Source organism: Pleurodeles waltl, chromosome 6 (assembly GCF_031143425.1).
Source record: "Pleurodeles waltl isolate 20211129_DDA chromosome 6, aPleWal1.hap1.20221129, whole genome shotgun sequence".
In the NCBI taxonomy this organism is placed as follows: Eukaryota; Metazoa; Chordata; class Amphibia; order Caudata; family Salamandridae; genus Pleurodeles; species Pleurodeles waltl.
This window is the reverse complement of record NC_090445.1, coordinates 604,566,173-604,591,210: the sequence shown is the minus strand read 5'-3', so window position 1 is coordinate 604,591,210 and position 25,038 is coordinate 604,566,173. Positions and strand designations below refer to the sequence as shown.

Below are 25,038 nucleotides of genomic sequence, written 5' to 3'. Positions count from 1 at the left end.
CTGTAACTTCCACTACTTTAGCACGATGGGTGAAATGGATGATGGAATTGGCTGGCATTAACACCTCCATTTTCGGTGCCCATTCTACCAGAGGAGCTATGGCTTCCAAAGCCTTTTGGACAGGTTTGAGCTTAGGGGACATCCTCAAGTCCGCTGATTGGTCAAATGTCTCAACTTTTAGAACCTTTTATTGCAAGCCTGTATCCCATGTAGCTAATTCAATAATTTCTATGCTTTGAACTAAGCATAATAGGAGCCTCCGTGCTTGTAATAAAATGGAGATTTTCTTAGCTTTAGTGAAGGAAAGTCTTGATTTTATTAAAACACGGAGGCGAGTATTATCCCACCGCTTTGGGTCCATTATTAACCCTCCCTTTATTCTCATTAGGTACAACTTCCACTACCAACCAGTCAACTTAAGATCCTGCCTTCATCCTACCAGGATACTCCGCAAGCGGCATCTTCTCCGACTCATGAAACGACTCTATTCCAAGACCTCTTCATTCCCAATTTGGATCAAAAGACTATTCATGTTGTCTATCGTTTGGAGGCTCTATTTTCATTCATATTGGCATGTATTATTTTGTTGTTGATAATACCTTTATTCAGACTATCTTAACTGCTCTACAAGAAAAGAGGACTTGTTGCTATCAGCCAATATGTTTATACCCCTCTGTGCATCTGATTGGTTACATACTCTATGACATATTGTATGACATATTCGTTATTGTAGTTTCCCAGCGGGGTCTGCTGGGATTTGTAGTTTCTTGGCTGCTATTTGAATTAAAGCAAGAGAAGATAAGCATAATACTCGCCTCCGTGTTTTAATAAAATCAAGACTTTCCTTCACTAAAGCTAAGAAAATCTCCATTGGTTACTTTTCTGAGGGTTCCTGCTTTGGAACTACAACTGCAGGATGCCTGGGATGTTTTGTCTGTTTTCTATTTTTTCACGGACAGTCCGTCATTTATGTTGTTTTCACCATTTGGATTTAGAGCTATCCGACTCGCACGCCACAGCCAGCGTACTCGCTGTAGCCATGGCGGTCTGACACTTCATTTTTTCTAATTGGAGCGATGGAATACTAGCAGGTGAGATTGTATGATTGAGAAATAATGGGACAATAATTTGGCTTCTTATGTTTGTTTTTACTAATTCACTTTAAAGTATTTCATCTTGCACGCCGTAAGTAACGTACGTGCTGCGGCTGCGACGGACGGTCACTTTGTTTCTTCTTACCGGAGCGTTCGAATATTAACAAGCAATACTGCATGACTGGTTATGGATTGGCCGACATGTGGTTTTGAATATCGTTTTCACTAATTTATCTTAAAACATTTCGGTTTGCACGTGTCTCATGATGTTTGTACCTATTTAACCTACAGTGTTCTGACTCCCATGTCACAGCTATTACTCTTGCTATGGTACTGACGGTCGGACAGACTTGGGAACTACTTGGATCAATATTTTGGTTTATAATATTCTTTTCCACTTGCGACTTGCAACGACATCTATGTTAACTGTCTTTGTGCTTAGCCACTTATGAACTTCGGTATTTCGTTTACAGAGGAAAGAACTATACTCACTTATTTTTTTGTGGGCATATGAACTACTGGAGTAGTACACTGGATCGTGGATCATAGGTATTGTAGACCTTGTCTTATGCATGCAGGGTGGAGGACACGTTTTAGTATGATATTATATGTTCCTTTATAGATCAATAACAAGAGATTCATCAACACTTTTTTGAATTTTTAGCCACTTGCGGGTTTTTGTTCTTTTAACCACAGTGAGGATATATTTGACATTGGGTGAGATCAATCCGGAATATATGTGTTTGCTCCGAAACAAGGTACTGGTGGAATGTTTTGATATTTGACAATTTGATTCTGGACATGTTGGTGTTGTGTTTGGGCACACAATTTGGTTTTTGCTTGTTTTATATTTCTGCATGACTATGGATTTCTTAGTGGAGACCTTTGATATTTCACATTGGGGGATACATTTAGTTGTAATTTTGTGTATTATTTTTGTCTGTGAGTGATTTATCACATTGGACAATTATGTAATGGGTTCGTCCCATATGCATTATTTGTCTTTCAACTTGGACGTCCAGGGTGCACCGGTTTACTTTCACTTTTTTCTTTTTTCTTTTTTATACTCACCCGTTTTTAGGTGTTTATAGTATTTATAATTTTTGAATCTAGCATTCTGTTTCCCAGCTCAAGTGTTGTATTTGGTAAAATTTCAGCCCTGAAGAAGTTGCTGGGGTAAATCTCCCCTAGACGAAACACGTGTTGGAGTATGTTCAGAATATTATACGCAAGATTTGGCATATGTTCAGAATATTATATTATAGATTTGACCGGCATTTGTTCAGGATAATATGCTCAAGACTTGAAAGATAACCTGGGAATTCATATCTACAGCACATCAGAACTTGTTCAACAATAAAACACAAGACTGTTTAATGTAACTCAAGAACTGATTTTTTTTTCTTGGACTTTGCAGCTTCCTATTGGAGATATTACAAGTTCATTGTAATGATATATTTGGTTTGAGTGCCTCACGTTAGGTTCAGTGTAGATAGGGCCCTTTGCTCACTTACATTTCATCATCATTTGTCTTTAGCTAATAATAGGGCCAATTTACGAACCTGGATGTAATCTTGCAGTTTTGGCATTCGGGATACTTTTACAAAGACACACTCTCCAGCTTGATTGAAGAGCTTTTATTCCATAGCGCAAATCTGCACAATGCAACTACTGTCAGGACCAATCGTTCAATGTCACATTCCAGCACCCCTAGTAGAAACATCACAAATGCTTACCAAAACCAACAAATGTCATATGTCATTACAACCCCCCGCCCCCCTCCAGACATAAATAAGATAAGAACCTTAAACATACTGAACAAGGAATAAGGCATAACCAACAAAAATAACAAAAAAGTATAAGAAGCATACAAGGAATTTCAAGAAAATACATTTGTATTTACATATGTTATATTTCAAGGAAAACAAGCAAACTGGTTGTGTTGCAGGAAAACTGCATTAGGTATATACATAATGATCAAGCAGTTTAGGCCTTCTTCTTACATGTTGAGGAATACCACCCATCTCATCTCTCATTTCTCCTGTCTTTGCTCCACAATTCAGGCCGAGTTTATGGCACTAACCAATTTTACGCAAGTTCCACCATTTTCCATCCAGCAATACTTTATTTCCTTTGACTTCTCTGATTTCGTTTGGACAAGACCACCAAAAATAACCCTCCCTGTGGCTCTCCACATGTGCACTTGCCCATTCCCCTTTCTTAAAATCACATATTTTTCTCACTCTCTCATTATGTTTTTGCACATGCCACTGTTGATACCCTTTAACTCTATCTACCAGGAACTGTTTATTCACCCTGTCTCTTGGTGTTCCCTCCATCAATGCAAGAACTGCAGTAGTGCATGCTACCATTCCTTTCAACAAACAAAACAGAGTTTCTCCTGTAACTGAGTGAGCTGTAATTCCATAACATGTTTTCCACTTCTTGTCCCCATACCAAACCCCACTCAAAGCCAATTAAATGCAGTCACTCAACATCTTATTAAACCTTTCTACCAAACCGTTTTCCCGGAGATGATACACAGCTGTCCTGTGATACCTAATGCCCTCCTTTTTGGGGAAAGCGGTGAACTCTGCAGAAATAAATTGCGCCTCATTGTCCAAGACCAGTACCTCTGGACAACCCTCTCTCCTGAAAATCTGTTCACAAAAAGCAACCATGTAGTTAGCCTTGGCCTCCTTCATAAAAGCCACACCAGGCCACTTGGAAAAATAGGCTATCAATGCAATAACATACCTACTTCCAAGACCCAAACAATCAAAAGGACCTCAAATGTCAATCACTAACCTTTTCCAGGCTCATTTGGGAAATGTTGTAGGCACAATGGATGTTTCTGTTACAGTATGGGATTATTCACTGCATGTGCATGGCACGCGATTTGTCACTGCACATGCATGGCACATAATTTCTTACAAACCTCTCAGCTTCCTTGTCCATACTCAGTCACAAAAAATCTATATGGGCTTTATGTTTCATAGTGGTATTCCACCATGACCTTTGTGTAATAAAATCAACAAACTGTGCCAAAAGCCAACAGGAACTGCCAATTTGTCACTTCTCCTTATGATTCCATCAACCACAGAGAGTTTCCCCTATGCATGTAAGAAATCACTCAAACGCTCCCTCTTATTTCCACTCAAAATGGAGTCGCTTTGTAGGTTTTCCACCAACAATAACATGGTTTGGTCCTCTGCCAACATCTGTTTCCATTCTTCTTCCCAACAGCTCATTATCCTTGGGCACAGGAGCCAACTCTATTGCTTCCACTAATTTCAAATTGGGTTTCACTCCCTCCCAATACGGTGCATGACCCAAATATTTAACTTCATCCACTTCAAATTTACACTTCTCCAAATCTATGGTGAGGCCCACCTGCTCCAATTTTAGCAACCCTGCCTCTAACCTCACATCATGTTGTTCTTTATCACTCCCCCACACCAATATGTCCTCCTGGAAAAACAAACTTTTGAATAAACCATATAAACCTCTTTGCATCACTCTCTGAAACACAGTAAATGCCGCCGCGAGCTCAAATGGCATAAACAACTGGTAAGCCCCTTCAGGAGTAATAACGGATCTTAGATGTTTAGAGTCTGGATGAATCTGGTGTTACACAGTAAATACATTCAGCATCTTAAAACATTTGTCTCCTCTCACATTCATCAACATTTAATCAAAATGGGAGGTGGAAGGCAATCCACCCATATACTGTCATTTAAGACCCTTAAATCTGCACGCATGCGTAATGTTCGGCTAGCTTTCTTTGCTAGGACAATTGGACTTAGCCACCCTGAAGGTTCAATCAGTTTGATGACTCCTGCCTTGTGCAAACGGTTCAGTTCCACTTTCAGTTGTTCGCGCAAAGCCAACTGAACATTATGGACCTTATGAACTTGACGTACAGTGCCCTTCTTTAAGATTATGCAGTGGTCAAATTTTTTCAAACACCCCATGTTTTCTGCAAACAAATTAGGATACTTTAAACTAAATTTTCCCACCACCCCTTTTACACTTAGCAGTACCTGGTCTATCTGCCTATCTTTGTATTTCAGTTCAATCATAAAATACCCTAAAATTGGCAATTTGACACCACAGTCATAAAATATCCCAAAATTGCCAATTTGACACCACAGTATCCTTCCGGTTGTTGGGCTTAATTCAAATCCATTGTCACTCTTCCCCGCAGACTTCTCAATTATTGTATAATATGTACATAAATACATCCACATGTGGTCTTTAATCCCATTCACCTCAATCAAACATTTTGGTGGATGGTGAACATCTGAATGTGTACCGCCTTCTATTTTTTCCACACTCACTCACTACCAATACTTCTACGTCCTCACCATTGGTGTCTACATCACCAGAGTTATCACCCATTTTGTGTTCATTTAGCCAATACACCTTAGACTTCTTCCCTTAAATCCCACTTTCTGTACACATTCTAGGAAAATGCTCCAACCTTTTGCATTTAAAACATTCAGCTTTTACTGCTAGGCATGCATTGGATTCAGCCAAATGCTTTATACTTCCACACCTGAAACATTGTTTTTTTCCTAAACCCACTTTGCAATTCACCCGATCTTTATAACGCATTCACATACCTACCCCCACTGCACTCATATTCACATTTTAATAGATAATTACTAAGTTCTTTAATATTACGAGATGCGACAGTCAATACTTATAGACTTTTCAAGTGATGGATCTTTTAATCCTAACAACTCCACTTGAATTTTATCATTACTAGTTCTGTTGATCATTTGGTCTCATATCATCTCTTCCTGTAAGTCTTTGAACCTACATGAAGCAGCTAGTGTTCTTAAAATGGGCACATATTGTTCAGTGGTTTCACCAGGTAATTGTGCTCATGAAAAAATTATGTCTTTCTACCACTGTGCTTAGTTTCTTCTCAAAGTTTTCCTCCAAAGCATTCATCACCTTCACATACATATCATTCACAAGAACTTAATCTGCATTAATCTCCCCATTACCTTCCTCATCTGCCCTGTCAACCGGTACAGGTAACGTCCTTAAACCCTTCCACCCCTTCAACCTAAAACTGCTAGCTTTCTCTTTGCTACAAATACATCGCCCCCAATGACTTCCAGATAAGTCTCAAAAGAGTCTTTCCAATCATCCCATAACATAATAGGCAAACCTGGTTCTTGCAAGAACATGGGAGGAGGAACAATGGTTTGAACAGACATATTCAACTAATAAATACACAAATTAGAATAAGAAATGTAGCCACCATTGTCCTCCAATAAATAATAAAAGTAGTCACCTCTATCTACTAGTGTCTTAAAATTACCACGTGCAAATTTTACATAGCAGTCCTAATTCTATGGCAGATCTATGATCCACAGATAAATGTGGTTACAATTTGCACATGTACCCCACAGTTTTATTTCTTTCTTAGTTCCTGGGATCCAATAGTATCTCTGAACACTTCCACTTCCACCAAATGTATTGTTCCCCCTCAGCCAATGGCATATCAACTAAGGGAATGCCACTCCCAAACTTCAGACTCTGATGCATGAGACACTTCTCTCCACCATAGCACCCCTCAACAATGAATACAGATCAGTCATGGTAAACTTGTTCCCTGCCGTCATTTGAGTGCTGCATTCGCTGCCCTTTGCAGCCTCACGCCGGCCAGTGGTCCTTCATGAGCGCATAATACAAGTGGTGTGCTCACAGTACTTTGAGCCTCAACATTCTATCCTCTAGAATGCGTGACACCATAGTTTCCTTATGTACGGATTCCACAGCCTTCCCCCAATGTGTGGCCATCCTCGCTCTCCTCTATGCCTAATGAACAGAGTGTGTGCTGTCTGCACGGCAAATCCTAAACTTGTTCCCAGTAAAGTGCTTAAACTGCGTTACTGTGTGCAGTACCCGGCGAGTGTCCTCTTGCACTCCCAACACTCCTAGATGTAATTGAAGACTTTTCACAGTTGCCTGCCATCACATAGTGACCGTTCCTAGTGGGAGGAACTTTCAGAGGTTGCACAGTTTCTTTTCAGGACACCGTCTTGTCAGGCCACTCTTGCATCATATCCTCATCTCCAGTTTTACTAAGACACATTCTCCGGCTTAATTGAAGAAAGAGCAACCCTAAATGATGCAACCACTGGCAGGACTAAAATGTTCACTGACACATTCCAGAAACCCTAATAGCACCCCCTGGCAAGAGCTTAGCAACAATAACTAAGCCCAACATGTGTCATATGTCATTGCAAAAGATACATACTTAGGGTACATGTCTCTGGGTAGTGAGTAGGTGTCTGTTGTCCATATGTGGGCTCATTATGAAAGGACATGTTATCTGGCCATTGTGTTCATATCTTCATACACCCAAAGCATGTAGTATAGGTCTGCCTCTAACACTTAACACCTAGGGCATTGCACCTATGCATTTGGGCAGTTCCTATTGATTGGGCCTGAAGTGAGATAAACCCTATGAATGACATAGAAGTGAATCAATTTAAAACATGCATTACAAGAAATTATGGAAGCACTTTCTGAAACTTTGGCCCAATCAGCTTCCCCTGTCAGTTTGTGAATATCTTTCTCCCGTTTCTCCTGAATGTGCCCAGTGGTGTAACAGTATTGGTCTCAGCCCTCCCTATAGAGCAGTGTTATTGCCTTGTATGTAGCTGATGTAGTGAGAATGGTATGAAGTGCCCGGCGTGTAATGGTTTCAGAAGTTCCAGTTTTCCAGGCATTTCTAATCACCACTGTCAGAGCCCCATACAATAGCAATTAACCCAACGGGTAATCTATGGTTGGACACCAGACCTTCATAGGACAGAAGTATTAAATCTCTAAATAGATCTCCAAGTTCCTTAATCCCGCATGCCAGACGAAAAGTAGTTAGTACACATTAAATAAAAATGTTAGAGTGGATCGGACTATTCTTTGAGAAATATGATTTATAAATTAAATATGTGTATTTTAATTAAGTATGTATTTCATTCACATTTAATTTATTGAGTTATTGTGCTGTAACATTTAAATTTTAGGATACATATTTTAAATAATTATATATTTATATTTTAAATTAAAATATGTGTAATCAATTGTTTGAAGAATAATAAACTTAGTATTTTTTCCTATACTTCACTACAATTACCTCTCCACCATGGTGGCAGAGGTCTCCACCTATGCATGAAAAGTTACTAATAGTAACTTTATGGTTGTAAATCCTGCTGTAAGAGGTTCCACCAAGGGGTGGAAACATGCAAGTCTTCACTTATGTTTAAATCTACACCTGTAAATGAAGAATAGCAAAAAGTGTAGCTTTATACCTAGCTGCAGTAGTAGAGTCAAACCACATGTGTACATTTACCTTTGCGAATCAGGTCCTTAGTGCTCACAAGTGTAACCCTTGTCAGCACTGCTACTGTTGTAGCCAGCTCTGGAGTAACCGCCAAATCATCAACTACATTAACACCTTCAACTAATACAACCTCTTCTTACTACCTGTCCCCCATATGGCCTTGTAGGAATTCTGTCTGTATCACTAAGTTGTCAGATATTCCTGCTCAACATACCAAAAAAGTGCACATTTTGAAATTTCTCTATTGTCGTGCTTTACTTTGAAATATTCCTTTTTTTAATTTGTACATTTGTGTAGGTAGTGGATGGTGTAGAGCTCCCATGTTTTATTCAATCTGTATATGAATTTAGACAGTACATATTACATAAATGTAAGGTTTGTTGATGTTGGACAAAGCACTAAGGCAAATGTCACTATTTTTCTGATACGTGACACAAATTATGTGTAATTAAGATAGTGTATGGTTTATATCTTTTTTTTACATCATGGCCTTTAAAGGACGAGCTCCTTTTCTGTTGCTACAACTACAAAAACATTGTGTAGTTATCAAATTAACTTTTTAAGTAGTAAATTAGGAAATGTGGCTTGGCTCTTGTTCCAATAGCATTGGCATTCTGTAGCAGATGTCCTCCTCCTATATATACCTGTAAATCTTCATCATTATCTCCTGGCTCGTCATTGGAATGGACATCTTACACGGGTATAGGCACATGTGGTTGGATACAAATGTTATGGACCATACAACTTGGGACATTAATTTTGCACACATGTTCTTGTGCATAAGCCAATGCACCATCCACTTGATGTAGGCACCTGAAGCATTCTTTAAATATCCTAAACAAATGTCCAACTGTATGTTCTTGGTTGCACGCCCTTTCTTCTGGAATGCCAGGGTCATGGAGTGGGATCATGAGCCATGGTTGAGTGGATATTCAGTCACCTAAAGGATATGTAGCGTATGGTTAGAGTAGATTGTACAACAATGCCAAATGTGTGCTTATGATGATTGTAGAATATAATGCAGGTGCAAGTTATGGTATATTAAGCTAAACATAAATACTCACCATTCGTAAGGACTTTGTGGAAATTCCTTCAACAATGAAATCAAATGTTGAGTGTATTCAAGAGAAACTAATCTTACACTTGCAAGAGTTGGTTTGGACCAGTTAAAATCAGAGGATGTGTTATGAATGAGGATCACTTACTTATTCTCCTGATTCTGATTACAGCCATGTCCAGTTACTAATTTAAAGGTTGAAATGTCGACATTTGTTTCGTTGACAGATCGCAAAAAACATAGATGTTATACAGTAACATCAATGTGTATACTGCTGTTCTATGAAATTTTTGAATTCTTATATATATGTTGGGTTTCTATATGATTGACGCATTCCATGAGGGAATAGGCAAGAATAGGACTAAGAATAACATGACATGGTCGCAGAGACAGGCCATACATAGCTTAGCTCAGGACACCAGTATTAGACCTGCTGATAAAGGTGGGAACATTGTGGTGATGCCCATAGAGGTGTATATCAATGAAGCGCATAGCCAGTTAAATGATCACCATTGTTATGCCACCATTACAGAGCAGGAATACAGGAAAGTCATCAGAGAATATTGGGACAAACTGAACAGTTGGAAGAATAGAGGCTTGATTGAGGTGGAAGAATACCAATTTCTGAAAATTCTCAACCCCAGAATACCTGTATTCTGCTTGTTACCAAAAATTCATAAATCCACCTCTAATCCACCCGGAAGACCAATTGTCTCCTCCTTTGGTAGTTTATTGGAGAACACTTCCAAATATATAGATCATTTTCTGATACAGTTCATCAACTCTCTGCCATCACACATAGCAGATACTAAGGATTTTCTAAAAAGAAAAAATTTTATTCTTTGGGCAACTGATTATCTGTTGATGGCTTTAGATGCTCAAGCACTCTACACGATCATAAGACATGAGGATGGAATCAAGGCCGGTTAACTTCTTTTGAGGGCTAGACCTATGAGTCTGTTCTCACATACTTGCATGCTTCTTGAGATGATAACATTTGGTTTGACTAACAATATCTTTCTCTTCCTTACACTATACAAACAGGTACAGGGGACGCAGTGGGTACCTGCTTCGCTCCCATGTGAACCTTCTCATGGGCTGGTGGGAGGAGCAGATGTCCATTGCGTTGAATTTGGCCAAGGACATGGAACGTATTGTCCTATGGCTACGTTTCATGGATGACTTGTTTTTGATTTGGCAGGGCAATGAGGAAGAGGCAATGATTTTGTTGAAAAACTTAACAACAACAATTTGAATTTACAATTTACCACCAAGGTACACAGGGTAACCATAGCATTAATGGATGTGGAGATAAGGGTGACCAACAGTGAAATCACATCACGATTACATCGCGAACTGCTGATAATAGTTTATTACATGCGCGGAGCAGCCATCCTAATCATCTGAAATGGAGCATCCCACATTGGGAACTAGTTCAGGCTTGTAGAAATTGTAGTGATGATGTTATATTTGAGCACGAAAAAGTCACCATAATGAACCGGTTTTCCCAACGAGGTTATCCTCAGTGGGTATTAGATAGAGCAAGTGAAAAAATATACTCACTCATCCGTAATGAAATACTTTTCACTTGTAAGAAACATCATGACTAGCAAGTCAGCAATGGGGACAGTGATATGAGATTGATTATTACTTATAATGGCAAGGCCAGAGGCATATGTGAAATCTTGAATACAAATTGGGGTCTCCTACAGTGTGATCCAGTGATAAGGGAGAAGGTAGGCAATAGGCCCAAAATCACTCATTGTAAGCAAGATCTCTCAGGGATCTTCTTGTCAAAACAACATTGGGAGTCAGGATATGAGTAAAAACACTTTGGACAGACCCATGCCGGGTTCTTACATTTGTGTGAAATGCAAAGCATGTACACAATCATCCAATACTAATGAGATCAGTATCCCTGTTAAGAATACAAAGAGACCCATGAATACGTTTATTATGTGCAGTACAGCTTTTGTGGTGTATATTCTTGAATGCCCATGTGGCTTGTGGTACATAGGCAGTAATATACATCTTGTGAGAATGATTATAATCCAGTTGCTTGGTATTTTAAAACACATCATTTCAGTGACAGAAATCTTTTGAGATACATTGGTATTGACCATGTGGCAGTGGATCCCAGGGGTGGGGATAGGATTTTGGCATTGCAAAAATTGAAATTGAGATTTATCACATCACTTAACACGTACCAGGAGGTCTGAACTCAGACGAGGAGTTACACATACATGATATGGTCTAGTCAGGGACAAGGGACCAGGACAGTTCAATTTTTAAATCACAACTGTTCACAGAAGTTTGAAACCTTTATGGATAATGTACAACCGGCTTACATTAAAAGCCTTTTTATTAAATTTAGATTGGGGATTTTGCCATTGAAGTCTGTTACCACGGGGTGGAACAAGGCTGACTGCACTCCTGGTTTCTGTTACTTTTGCCCGACGCAACCCAAGACCATGGCCCACTTTGTTTTCTTCTGCCCAAGAGAAAGTGGATCATTCCCTTATGTAGACTCCTTGGAATAAGGAACTATAGAGAATCTCTCCGTTTTCTGACAAGTGACACAAGTGATAAGGGAGTGTTTGTAGTAACGAGGTATCTTCAATGTGCCTGGGCAGTAAGATCTAGAAAGAGTTTACATATGATTGTTTTTTACCTCTGCTAAGATGCCTGGCTAGAACATCGATTATTAAGATACCATAGACCGATAGGTTACTAATTGTGTGACATTATAGATTGATCTTAACTACTTTTACCTTTTTAAGATTCAATGAATATATGTATGTATTGTCTTGCAAATGTTTTTTAGGGCTTGGACAGCTTATCAACTGTGTGACATTTTAGATTAGTTTTAACTAAGTTTTAACTTTTAAATTAATGATTATATGTATTTACCATTTTTCTTCTCAAACTGCTTTTATGGCTTTTAGCTGAAATAAAGATATATATACACATACATGTGGGCTAGATGCACCACTTGGAGTCCCTATTAAGTTATAAAGTGCATGTATTAATTTAATTTTATGCAGGATTGGATTCTCTTTCGGTAGAAGTGTGTAACTGGCTTTATCTCCTGTTTTATTTCAGGGAGGAGATGAAGGGACTCTTGCCTGGCATGCTGGGTATGAGAGGAGGCCCTGGCTGGGGCACCGTACCCTTTTCTTCCGGCACTTACAGGAGGCACTTGGGGTATCCTTTATTACTTTCTTTTTTGGAGGAGGCCTGTCTATGAATTGGTAGAGTTCAGTGCAGTACGCCTGCTGCCACGTTGTTTGCACATTGATATTCCTGGCCCAATAGGACTTTATTATCATTTTGTTGCCGTGTTATATGCACACCGAGATTCCAGTCCCACTTGGGCTTCATTTATGTTGTTCTTATGAGGTACAGGTTTACACAATAGATTATGGAGTACTGGTACAGGTTCAGCCCACTTGGCTCACTCTAGCTTCAATCTTGTTGCTATGTCATCAGCACTTTCTTATGTTGGCCCATTAGGACTGTATTTATGCTGTTCTTTGTGAGATACATGTTCACATAGCAACATGGGAGTGCGGGAACAGGTCCAGCCCACGTGGATGTCAGTATGTACATGGATTGCCAGTATTATTTTGATGTTTGTTTACAGCATTTTTTATTGGGGTTGCCAGTGTTCAAATGAACAACACTGACACAATGTTTACCAGTTACCAGCTCATTATGTATTTAGAACACCAGCTGATTTTATAACCAGGTATCTTCACATTATGCAATGTTCTTTATACCTACTTGGTAACACAGTTCATATTGTAGGGTACATGCAAAATATGCCTCATGGATATATCGTTTGAATGTTTGTTCATGCCCAATCATAACAAAACAGTGTGTGGTGTTCTGCCAATTTAATCATGAACAATATGTAATTATTGTCAATATTTAATTCTGCAGGCAGCCCAGTACGCTTTACATGGCAGTCATAAAATCATAGATTATTTGTACATTATTCTCGATGTTTATTTACTGGTTCAATATGGCCAATATGCTCCCCATGCATATAACATTATGGGCCTGATTTATACTTTTTTAGCGCTGCATTTGTGTCATTTTTTGATGCAAAAGCGGCACAAACGTACAAAATTCAATTATATTTTGTAAGTTTGCGCTGCTTTTGCGTCAAAAAAGTTATGCTAATGCTAAAAAAGTATAAATCACGCCCTATGAGTCCCTCTATTATGTTGTTTGGGTGTGAGGGTTCATATGCTATTTAATGGTGTTTGTAGCACTTCCCCCTGCGCCTGAACAAGGCTTAGTGCCGAAACGCATCGCAAGGGCTGCACTTTTTGAAGTAAACTTCAGTGAAGGATCCTCGAGTGTGCATATTCATCTGTTTCAGGCATTTTTTCATATATATATATATATATATATATATATATATATATATATATATACATAGAGAGAGAGTAGGTACGCTGCGCCTCCATATAGTAGACAGTCTTAAATATGTGCTGATGTTAAGTAAGTTTTGGTGCCAAGCAAACACCGGCACAAATTAAGCATTCGTTTATTTGAAAATGTATTTTACTGATAGAGCATTTACACCACAGTAAGAGTCACATATTTGTCATAGATAGTGCATTGGGAACTCGTGTCTTGATGTGCATTATTGGAAAAGAGAGCAGCTAAGTACCTTTATACCAGGCAGACTGCATAGTATGAAATTAGATGAAAGCCAAAGACCAGCAACCTCTTTTTTCAATAATGCTGACCAGTATATTGATGCATATTCAGATTTAGATCTCTTCATTCTTCTTTGAGTGGGTCCACACACAAAGGTTAAAAAGAATGGGTGCTAGTATGGAAACTTGTGGGACGCCATGAGGGAAAGTGCAGGAGCACAGGAAGGATTCTCAATCCTAACTATATTGGACTTGCCACTCAGGTAAGTTCTCAACCAATTTAAGACATTGTCGTCAATCCACATGAGATTCTGAAGAATGTTGAAGGGTGTGTTGAAGGCCACTGTCTATTTACAGTTGAGAAGGATTGCCACACAAGACTTTCCTTTGCCCATACTGTTAAGGGTACCATCAGTCACAGTTAATGATGCTTCTTCTGTGCCACAATCCTGCATTAAGTTGGCTTGGTCTGAGACTGGTAGGATCTCTGTGTTGACATGACGTTTCAATTGTCTTGTAACATTTCCTAATATTTTACCCATAAATGGGAGCACAGTTACTGGTCTGTAGCTATGTAGCTGAGCCATGTCATCAAATGGTTTGACCTGACCTCTTTTTAGAAAACCCTGGACCAATTATTGATCTGTCAGAATTGTGTTGAAATGTATGAAAGCATGCATGTTAAAATATGTTACAATGTTTGTCAGAAAGACTGTGATGGGGTTGTGCGTGTTTCTATAATGTTCCATGTTTTTTTAGTGAGTCCCTCAAATGTGGTCAAATTGTCTTCTTTCCCTGAGTATTTCTTTGATGGGTGAGTCACCCAGGTTAGGCTGGATAGTTCCTTCTACTTTTTGAGTTTTGTCATAAAATAACTTTTCACATTTTTCACTTGTGTAATTACACGTGACTGTAAGAGTAGGGTGAGGTCTTTAGCTATTGTGATGATTATGGGAAAGAGTTCCTTGGCCTCTCGACCTTGATTCTCGACCTGGGGGTTATAGTGAGTGTGAGAAAGTAGCCTCTTTCTAGCCTTGTTACCCCCACTTTTGGCCTGTTTGTGAGTATATGTCAGGGTGTTTTCACTGTCTCACTGGGATCCTGCTAGCCAGGGACCAGTGCTCATAGTGAAAACCCTATGTTGTCAGTATGTTTGTTATGTGTCACTGGGACCCTGCTAGCCAGGACCCCAGTGCTCATAAGTTTGTGGCCTATATGTATGTGTTCCCTGTGTGATGCCTAACTGTCTCACTGAGGCTCTGCTAACCAGAACCTCAGTGGTTATGCTCTCTCTGCTTTCCAAATTTGTCACTAACAGGCTAGTGACTAAATTTACCAATTCACATTGGCATACTGGTACACCCATATAATTCCCTAGTATATGGTACTGAGGTACCCAGGGTATTGGGGTTCCAGGAGATCCCTATGGGTTGCAGCATTTTGTTTGCCACCCATAGGGAGCTCTGACAATTCTTACACAGGCCTGCCAGTGCAGCCTGCGTGAAATAACGTCCACGGTATTTCACAGCCATTTACCACTGCACTTAAGTAACTTATAAGTCACCTATATGTCTAACCTTCACCTGGTGAAGGTTGGGTGCAAAGTTACTTAGTGTGTGGGCACTCTGGCACTAGCCAAGGTGCCCCCACATCGTTCAGGGCAAATTCCCCGGACTTTGTGAGTGCGGGGACACCATTACACGCGTGCACTTTACATAGGTCACTACCTATGTACAGCGTCACAATGGTAACTCCAAACATGTCTAAGATCATGGAATTGTCCCCCCAATGCCGTTCTGGCATTGGGGGGACAATTCCATGATCCCCCGGGTCTCTAGCACAGAACCCGGGTACTGCCAAACTGCCTTTCCGGGGTCTCCACTGCAGCTGCTGCTGCTGCCAACCCCTCAGACAGGTTTCTGACCTCCTGGGGTCCAGGCAGCCCTGGCCCAGGAAGGCAGAACAAAGGACTTCCTCTGAGAGAGGGTGTAACACCCTCTCCCTTTGGAAATAGGTGTGAAGGCTGGGGAGGAGTAGCCTCCCCCAGCCTCTGGAAATGCTTTGATGGGCACAGATGGTGCCCATCTCTGCATAAGCCAGTCTACACCAGTTCAGGGATCCCCCAGCCCTGCTCTGGCGCGAAACTGGACAAAGAAAAGGGGAGTGACCACTCCCCTGACCTGCACCTCCCAGGGGAGGTGCCCGGATCTCCGCCAGTGTGCCCCAGACCTCTGCCATCTTGGATTCAGAGGTGTTGCTGGCACACTGGACTGCTCTGAGTGGCCAGTGCCAGCAGGTGACATCAGAGACTCCTTCTGATAGGCTCTTACCTCTGTTAGTAGCCAATCCTCCTTCCTAGGTAGCCAAACCTCCTTTTCTGGCTATTTAGGGTCTCTGCTTTGGGGAATTCTTTAGATAACGAATGCAAGAGCTCACCAGAGTTCATCTGCATCTCCCTCTTCACCTTCTGCCAAAGGATCGACCGCTTACTGCTCAGGAGGCCTGCAAAACTGCAACAAGGTAGCCAGACGACTACTAGCAACCTTGTATCGCTTCATCCTGCCGGCTTTCTCGACTGTTTCCAGGTGGTTCATGCTCTAGGGGTAGCCTGCCTCCTTCTTGCACCAGGAGCTCTGAAGAAATCTCCCGTGGGTCGACGGAATCTTCCCCCTGCAACCGCAGGCAACAAAAGACTGCATCACCGGTCCTCTGGGTCCCCTCTCAGCACGACAAGCGTGGTCCCTGGAACTCAGCAACTCTGTCCAAGTGACTCCCACAGTCCAGTGACTCTTCAGTCCAAGTTTGGTGGAGGTAAGTCCTTGCCTTCCTACGCTAGACTGCATTGCTGGGTACCACGTGATTTGCAGCTGCTCCGGCTCCTGTGCACTTTTCCAGGATTCCCTTTGTGCACAGCCAAGCCTGGGTCCCCGACACTCTAACCTGCAGTGCACAACCTTCTGAGTTGTCCTCCGGCATCGTGGGACTCCCTTTTGTGACTTCGCGTGGACTCCGGTTCACTCTTCTTCCAAGTGCCTGTTCAGGTACTTCTGCGGGTGCTGCCTGCTTCTGTGAGGGCTCCCTGACTTGCTGGGCGCCCCCTCTGTCTCCTCATCCAAGTGGCGACATCCTGGTCCCTCCTGGGCCACAGCAGCATCCAAAAACCCTAACTGCGACCCTTGCAGCTAGCAAGGCTTGTATGCGGTCTTTCTGCGCGGGAACACCTCTGCAAGCTTCTTCACGACGTGGGACATCCATCCTCCAGAGGGGAAGTTCCTAGTCCTCTTCGTTCTTGCAAAGCACCAAGCTTCTTCCATCCGGTGGCAGCTTCCTTGCACCCTCAGCTGGCATTTCCTGGGCTCCTGCCCACTCTCGACACTGTCGCGACTCTTGGACTTGGACCCCTTGTCTTACAGGTACTCAGGTCCAGAAATCCATTGTTGTTGCATTGCTGGTGTTGGTTTTCCTTGCAGAATCCCCCTCTCACGACTTCTGTGCTCTTTGGGAGTTGTAGGTGCACTTTACACCTACCTTACAGAGTCTTGGGGTGGGCTATTTTTCTAACCCTCACTGTTTTCTTACAGTCCCAGCGACCCTCTACAAGCTCACATAGGTGTGGGGTCCATTCGTGGTTCGCATTCCACTTTTGGAGTATATGGTTTGTGTTGCCCCTATACCTATGTGTTCCTATTGCAATCTATTGTAGCTTTACACTGCTTGCATTACTTCCTTTTGCTATTACTTGCATAATTTTGGTTTGTGTACATATATCTTGTGTATATATCTTATCCTCATACTGAGGGTACTCACTGAGATACTTTTGGCATATTGTCATAAAAATAAAGTACCTTTATTTTTAGTACTTCTGTGTATTGTGTTTTCTTATGATATTGTGCATATGACACCAGTGGTATAGTAGGAGCTTTACATGTCTCCTAGTTCAGCCTAAGCTGCTTTGCCATAGCTACCTTCTATCAGCCTAAGCTGCTAGAAACACCTCTTCCACACTAATAAGGGATAACTGGACCTGGCACAAGGTGTAAGTACCTCTGGTACCCACTACAAGCCAGGCCAGCCTCCTACATTTGGTTCACCCGCAGCTCCATTCTTAAGGGTGAGTAACCTTGATAATAAAGGAGGGACGGCTGCAGTTTGACCAGTGGGATAATGGTGTTTAACCCTTACAGGTCTAAGGGGCACACCCTGGGACCACCCAGGCCCTTCTTAATCTAGCTAATGAGCAGGCCCACTGGATGCTAAACCTCTGTAGCAAAAGCTGTGTGAGGGGGCAATGAAAGCAACAAAGGGTGGAGCAGAGAGAAAGTGTGTATGCTGGCAGGGACAGCACTTAGTTCACCCTCAATTATAGCAGTTGGCTGTTGAGGCAGCCTACCTTTGGCCTCTAGTGATTGGTAGGGTTTCTATATCCTGCATCTGAGTCACTGGAGTTCTTGGGCTTCCTAGATCAGTAATAACCACAGGGTTTCTGCAGGGCCTTTAAGCTTATACACAGCAAGAGGAAATTGGCAGCTCTCCGTGCCCTAATCTGGAAGCAGCAAGGTCCATGTAGGTCTGTGTTAGAAATGGTGTTTCTAGTTGGCAGGGGTTTGCACCCTGACCAGGAAGAGACCCTCACTTTAGTCAGGGTAGTGGAGTCACACAGCTAAGATAACCCCTGCTCACCCTCTTGGTAGCTTGGCAGAAGCAGTCTGGCACATATCATAGGCAATGTGTAAAGCATGTGTACACACTCACATACAGTAACACAGTGAAAACACCACAAAAGTACTCCACACCAGTCTGGAAAAATAGTTAATATTTATCTGAGTAAAACAAGACCAAAAGGACAAAAATCCAATATACACAAGTAAAGATCTCACCTTTTATAAAGGTTTAAATGAGTCTTAGGCCATAGGAGTCAATAGTTGTATCATTTTAGCAAAGAGTACCTTGGATGCATCAAAAACAAAGACGATGTGGGCCACAGGGAAGATAATGTGCTGAAAAAGCAAAGCGATGCATTAGTTCCTTACTGCGCAGTGGAGGCGATGCGTTGATTCTTTCCTCGCAGGTGAGGCAATGCGTCAGTTCCTTATTGGCAGGGGAGGTGATGCATTGATTCTTTCCTTGCAGGAAAGGCAAAGCGCTGATTTCCGGACATGCAGCCTCGTTCCTTACTGCAGTGCAGGGTCAATGAGAAATTGACACCCAGGGATGATACGTGGAAAATCCAGACCCGCTGTAATGATGGAACCTCTGTGTTGATTCTGCAGATGCTGCATAGATTTTTCAACCACTAGACAGGCGATGTGTCAATTATGTATGTGTTGATTTTTCAGCTGTGTTGTGTCAGTGTGGATTTTCTCCTTCAGGTCGCCAGCTTACAATTGCAAGGGCCCAGGGTCTGGAGTTGGCACCACTTGGCAAGTCAGAACTCCCAGAAGAAGAGCCCAGGCACTGGCAGATGAAATCTTTGATGTCCCTGAGACTTCTTTACAGGAGGTAAGCTCAGTTCAAACCCTTGGCAAACCTTGGAAGGCAGGATGTAGAAAGCAAAGTCCAGTCCTTTCACTCCCAGGACAGAAGCAGCAAGCAGCAGGCCAGAACAGCAAAGCAACAGACAGAGTGGCAATCCCTCCTACAGCCTCCAGCTCTTCTTCCTGGCAGAATGTGCTTAGTCCAGAAGGATTCTAACTTTGTGATGTCAGAGATCCAGTACTTATGCCCATTTTGTCTTTGAAGTAGGCAAACTTCAAAGAGAAGTCTTTTTAGTGCACAAAACCCTTCCTTTCCCTGCTCTGGCCCCAGACACACTCCAGGAGGTTGGAGAATGCTTTGAGTGAGGGCAGGCACAACCCTATTCAGGTGCAAGTGTCAGCTCCTATCACCACTTTAGCTCAGGAAGATCCATCATCAGGAAATGCAGCGCACACTCAGCTCCCTTTGTGTGACTGTCTAGAGTGAATTTACACATAGCCCAACTGTCATCCTGACCCAGACGTGTATTCCACAGACAGGCAGAGGCACAGAATGGTTAAACAAGAAAATGCCCACTTTCTAACAGTGGCATCTCAAACTTACAATTAAAAAACCAACCTCACGAAAAGTTGTATTTTTAAATTGTGAGTTCAGAGACCCCAAACTCCATATCTCCATCTGCTCCCAATACAAAATTACACTTAAAAGATATTTCAAGGCAATCCCCATGTTACCATATAGAATAGATAGGCCTTGCAATAGTGAAAAACAAATGTAGCAGTATTTCAGTATCAGGACATGTAAAACGCACCAGCACATGTCCTAACTTTTAAATACACTGCACTTTGCCCATGGGGCTTTCTTGGGTCTACCTTAGAGGTGACGTACATGTAGTAAAAGGGAAGGTTTAGTTGCCAGGTCGAAATGGCAGTTTAAAACTGCCCACCCAAACTGCAGTGGCAGGTCTGAGACATGTTTACAGGGCTACTCATGTGGGTAGCACAGGTTCTTAACGTCTGTAACTCCAACCAAGTAAGTTGGGTGGTGTTTCCCTTCTTTGAGGCACGGCTGGAAAGGACACCACTTGCCTTCTTCCCAGAATGAAGAGTGATGGTCAGTGCCCACGTCCATCTGGTTGTGTACATCCTGATAGTCTTTGCCTTGTAGAATCCTTGTATATTACACTCAGACAAGACCTCAGGACAAAGGACTGAAAAGAAGGAATACATGGCAAATGGGCTGTCCTTGCTATTCTCTGTGTGCAGCAGTCTTCCTCTAACTAGCAACCATCAATCATGCAATGATCATGGTCAGCTAAAAGTTATGCTGATGACAGGTGTCCCGTTACTTAACTAGCCTCAATGGAGACTCATTCTCATCTTCATAGTCATCCCTGCCAAATCCATGCTCATGAATATTTCCATTCAGAATAAACAACTATTATGCATGAAGGGGCCTACACCCTTCCTCCCCCCAATGGCACTAGCTTTTTGTTTGGATGGGAAGCCAGTAGACATCATGCCAGGGTGCATCTACTTCATGCCACAACCTATAATTCTACCGCTACCTGGGTCTACCCTTGACACTGCAGGGTGGAGAGCCCAATGAATGGTCTACCAATCTTGTTGCGCACCTAGGGTGTCCCTGAGGAGCACTGGATTTGCAGCTTGAATGAACTCCCTTGATCAGGAGCCTCTAAAACGTTTGCCAAAAATACAATACATATTCCCCTTTAGAGAAAAAAGGAACACAGTAGAATCCTACAGCTGCACATGTGGACATCATTACCCTTAAATGATTTCTACTTGTCAGGTAGTATACGACAAAGCATTCACTGCCCCAGAAAACATGACCCTTCTTATCAAGGGCAACATGACTCGCTTGCTGTTTATTTTGGATAGTTTCGTTTGGACTTTACTCCTTTTTTTGCATCCAACTCTGAATTTTTGTGCTACTAGAAAAGTACATGAAGATAATAATGTAATGAACCACCTCATCGTGTTGCCAGTGTAACACATCCCTGACCTTTAGGCAAACTCCTTTTCTAAACCCAATATCCACATCAATGTGAACCAATGCACCTTAAGTTTGACCGGTTACACCTGCTGCAAAGATACTCTGTGACCACACACATGAGTGCATTATGTTTCCACCATCTGCGCGTCCAGTATTCAGTCCCCCACTCAACTCCACCAGTGCATCTTAGTCCTGACTTAAATCATCTCCACTTATTCCAGAGTGCGACTGAAAAGTGGGGAAACCGTACATCTTTTTGATTCTAGCTATGCCGGCAGCGTGTTTACTGGGAAGTGTTCCTTTGTAACGCACTCATGCCACTGCAACAAGTTGTAAGCAGAGTACTATGAGCTTGTACTGATTGGATGATCCAAAGAAGGGAGGACAAAACATACATGAGGAATGTGGGATAAGGTCCTTCAATGGAGAGGGCATTCAATCTGCTCACAATGGGGGTCACACACATTGGAGCTCTAAGCCAAGTCACACAAAGGAACTTCTGAGACTAATTAATGGGGATCAAGGAGTGGGTCTGACTGGTGGTACGAAAGCGATCACCCATATAACAAGGACTAGCCAAGGGGGTTACCAGGCACTCGGTGTGATGCCCAAAAAGGGGTCAGAAGCATAGATTTCCCCAGAAGTATTCTCTGAGTGAAGGATTTGTTGCACAAAGTGGTGGTGGTGGGGGGGGGGATAGCTTTTTTTATACGAAATGGCATAGTGAACTTATTCTCCATAAAATATATCCTGGGGCTTCAGCTCAAAAATAACACGACAATATTCTCCATGCCAAGTATGTTGGTGCCTTTATCCTCGATGAAGTGCATTCTGATGACTCCTTTCAAAGCATTCGGTTGCTTTGATTATTCCTGGTAAAGCTTTCAAATTAATTTATTTCTCAGAGTTGGCTTTATGGGCATCTTAGAGGTTATACCTTTTTCTCTGCATGCATCTTCAGTGTTCCTATCTGCATTTAATTTTTGCCCAAGCCTAAATTTTGAATGGTGCACTGATGGAAACGCGACCATGGTATCATCAAATGATGCTTAGTTGGATTTTACTTTACCAGGTCAGATGTCAGTGGAAAGAAGCCACATTTATGACAGTACCCTTCTGGCAGACAGGATCTTTTGTGATGATCTTAAAATTAAGTGTGGGCAATATATTTAGCTTCGCCTCCAGATTTGGCAGAATGTTGGCCACTCTGTGTTACGCTTGTAATGTAAAGTTCCTGCCAAATTCCGCCAACCGCCACATGGAAGAGTTTTCTCTCATGCACAGCTCGCCAACGGTAAGCCAGTGAATGCAAGGAGGAATGGGCATCCCCTAGCACAATTTTAGGGTGCTACGAGGGCACTGGAAACATTTTGCCAGCGGAGGCAGTCACGACTGTTCGCAGTGAGAACGTTGCCGCTTATGTAGAAAACCTCCTGGAGTGGGAGCAAAACCAACTCGATATGCAGCACCCTCTGGTGCACGATGTGCTGCCATTTTGTGCTGATTTTTTGGAGTAAAACGAGCTCCTGGCATTAAAAATCAGCATGAGATGTGATGTGTTGATTTCCGCCCATTCGTGGAACTCTGCAGTTTTCATGTAACTCCGCAGAATTCCTTGGAGTGAAACTCCGCAAGTTCCACCCTCCCCTACTTAAAATATCAAACCAGGATTTTTTTAAGGTACACAGGGGGACAGTCATGCCTTATCGGATCTAGGGAGCTTTAAAAAAAAAATTCTGAGAACATTCATTAGCTTCACTCCATACCATAATATCAGCAGCAGGTTAGAGATATGTTGGGGCTTATGTGACAGTTAGGGATTGAGACAACTCAGTCGTTTATGCAAATTTGTACCTGGTTAGGGTAAGAGGTAATTATCACCTGATTCCTCATCCTTGCTCAATGTAAAGTGGTTGAATTCTTCTATGATAGTGAGTCTGTAAGTCAAATACTAGCAGTTAACATTCGGGAGGGAACACTGAAATCACAGATAGATGGGGCTGGTACATTAATAAGTCTATTGTTAAAAATGCGTTTTAGGGCAATTTTAAATTGTTTTGTTAGGAAGAATTTCCTTCTGACGCCAGATGTGTGAAGAAAATTTGCAGGGGTTCTCTACACCTTATTTACGCAGGTTGAACTTGCCAGCCCCATCTGTCTGGGGGAAATAAACATAGCTATCAAAAGTTGTGCAAACAGGAAAGCTACATGGGAATAGACCCCTTGGGCCACATAGTATATCTACCACACAGCACCAAAGTATCCATCACCACATCAAACCGCACAACAGCAAAATACCCCATTCATTTGTGACATAGATCCACACTAATGTTACAACTGTCCCGAGTACAGGGTCAAGAACCTACCAAAGACAATGTGTGTTCAAGAAGGGAGGAGCTACTCCATATGCTGATGGGCATGTGTTCTAAGATACTCTGCTAAGCACAAGGCTAACGGTCTGCCCCCGATCGACTACTGTGTTGCCTCTGTGCTCCTGGTCAACTTAAGGAGTGTTCTGTGAGTTATATGAAGCCCAGACATAAAGGACAGCAGCAGGACTCTACAATTTAGCCAGCATGTAAAGGAGGACATCAAACCTGGGCACCTTCATTTACCAAAGATATACCTTGACTTTCTTGAAAGGGGCATGAACCAATCATTCCTAAGGTGGTGTTCAATCCTTAAGATGTAATTTAAACTTCCCAATCTAAGATGTAGTAGAGCTGTTTCCCATCTGTCAGTTCCTGTTAGAATCATATCTAAAGAGGCAATCATGAGAGGAATGCAATACAATCTTTATTTTTCACTGCATGCTTTGCCCTCTTTCTACTGTTTTTCCAGTTTTTTGCTGTTAGTACTTGAATCTTTTTCTGAAATTTCTTGCTTGCCTCTTTTCTCTTTTCTGATGTCAGAGAGCGTTTTGATGCCTCGCTGATTTCTTCAGTAATAATCTTCATCTTCAATCGAGCTATAAAATTGGCAAGGAGGTTTTCCCCCTTTGTGGATTTTTACTGCTAACTGGGACCCTTGACATCTTTCCCCTGTACTATTCAGAGCGGGTTGGCACTTTGGCTACTGAGAGATGTCACCTTTTCCTTGGGCACTCAAGAAAGGCACTCAACATACTAGTTCACATACTATTTCAGCATCCAGGTGCAAAATTACTAATCTTTCACGCAATGCAGGGCAGCAAGCAAAGTTGCTGTGCTGCGTTGCATGAAAGAAAGAGAGCAGAAATGCTCCATATGTGCACACAGAGAGCATTCCTGCTCTCTCTGTGCACTGCTACCCTTGGCACCATAGTGTGAGGGTTCTTGTTACAGACAGGATTTTTTTGTACACCTCCCTGCACAAAAACAA

General features: G+C 42.0%; 1 long non-coding RNA gene across 1 annotated transcript in view; it reads left to right on the top strand.

Moving 5' to 3' along the window:
- The first annotated feature begins 1,007 nt into the window (after nucleotides 1–1,007).
- The window catches only part of LOC138300041 (uncharacterized), a 195,289-nt gene continuing 171,258 nt past the window's right edge, over nucleotides 1,008–25,038 (top strand). The window contains exons 1-2 of the long non-coding RNA XR_011204869.1: nucleotides 1,008–1,091; nucleotides 12,620–12,721. This is a non-coding gene — a long non-coding RNA (uncharacterized lncRNA). The remainder of the gene's footprint in view (nucleotides 1,092–12,619; nucleotides 12,722–25,038) is intronic.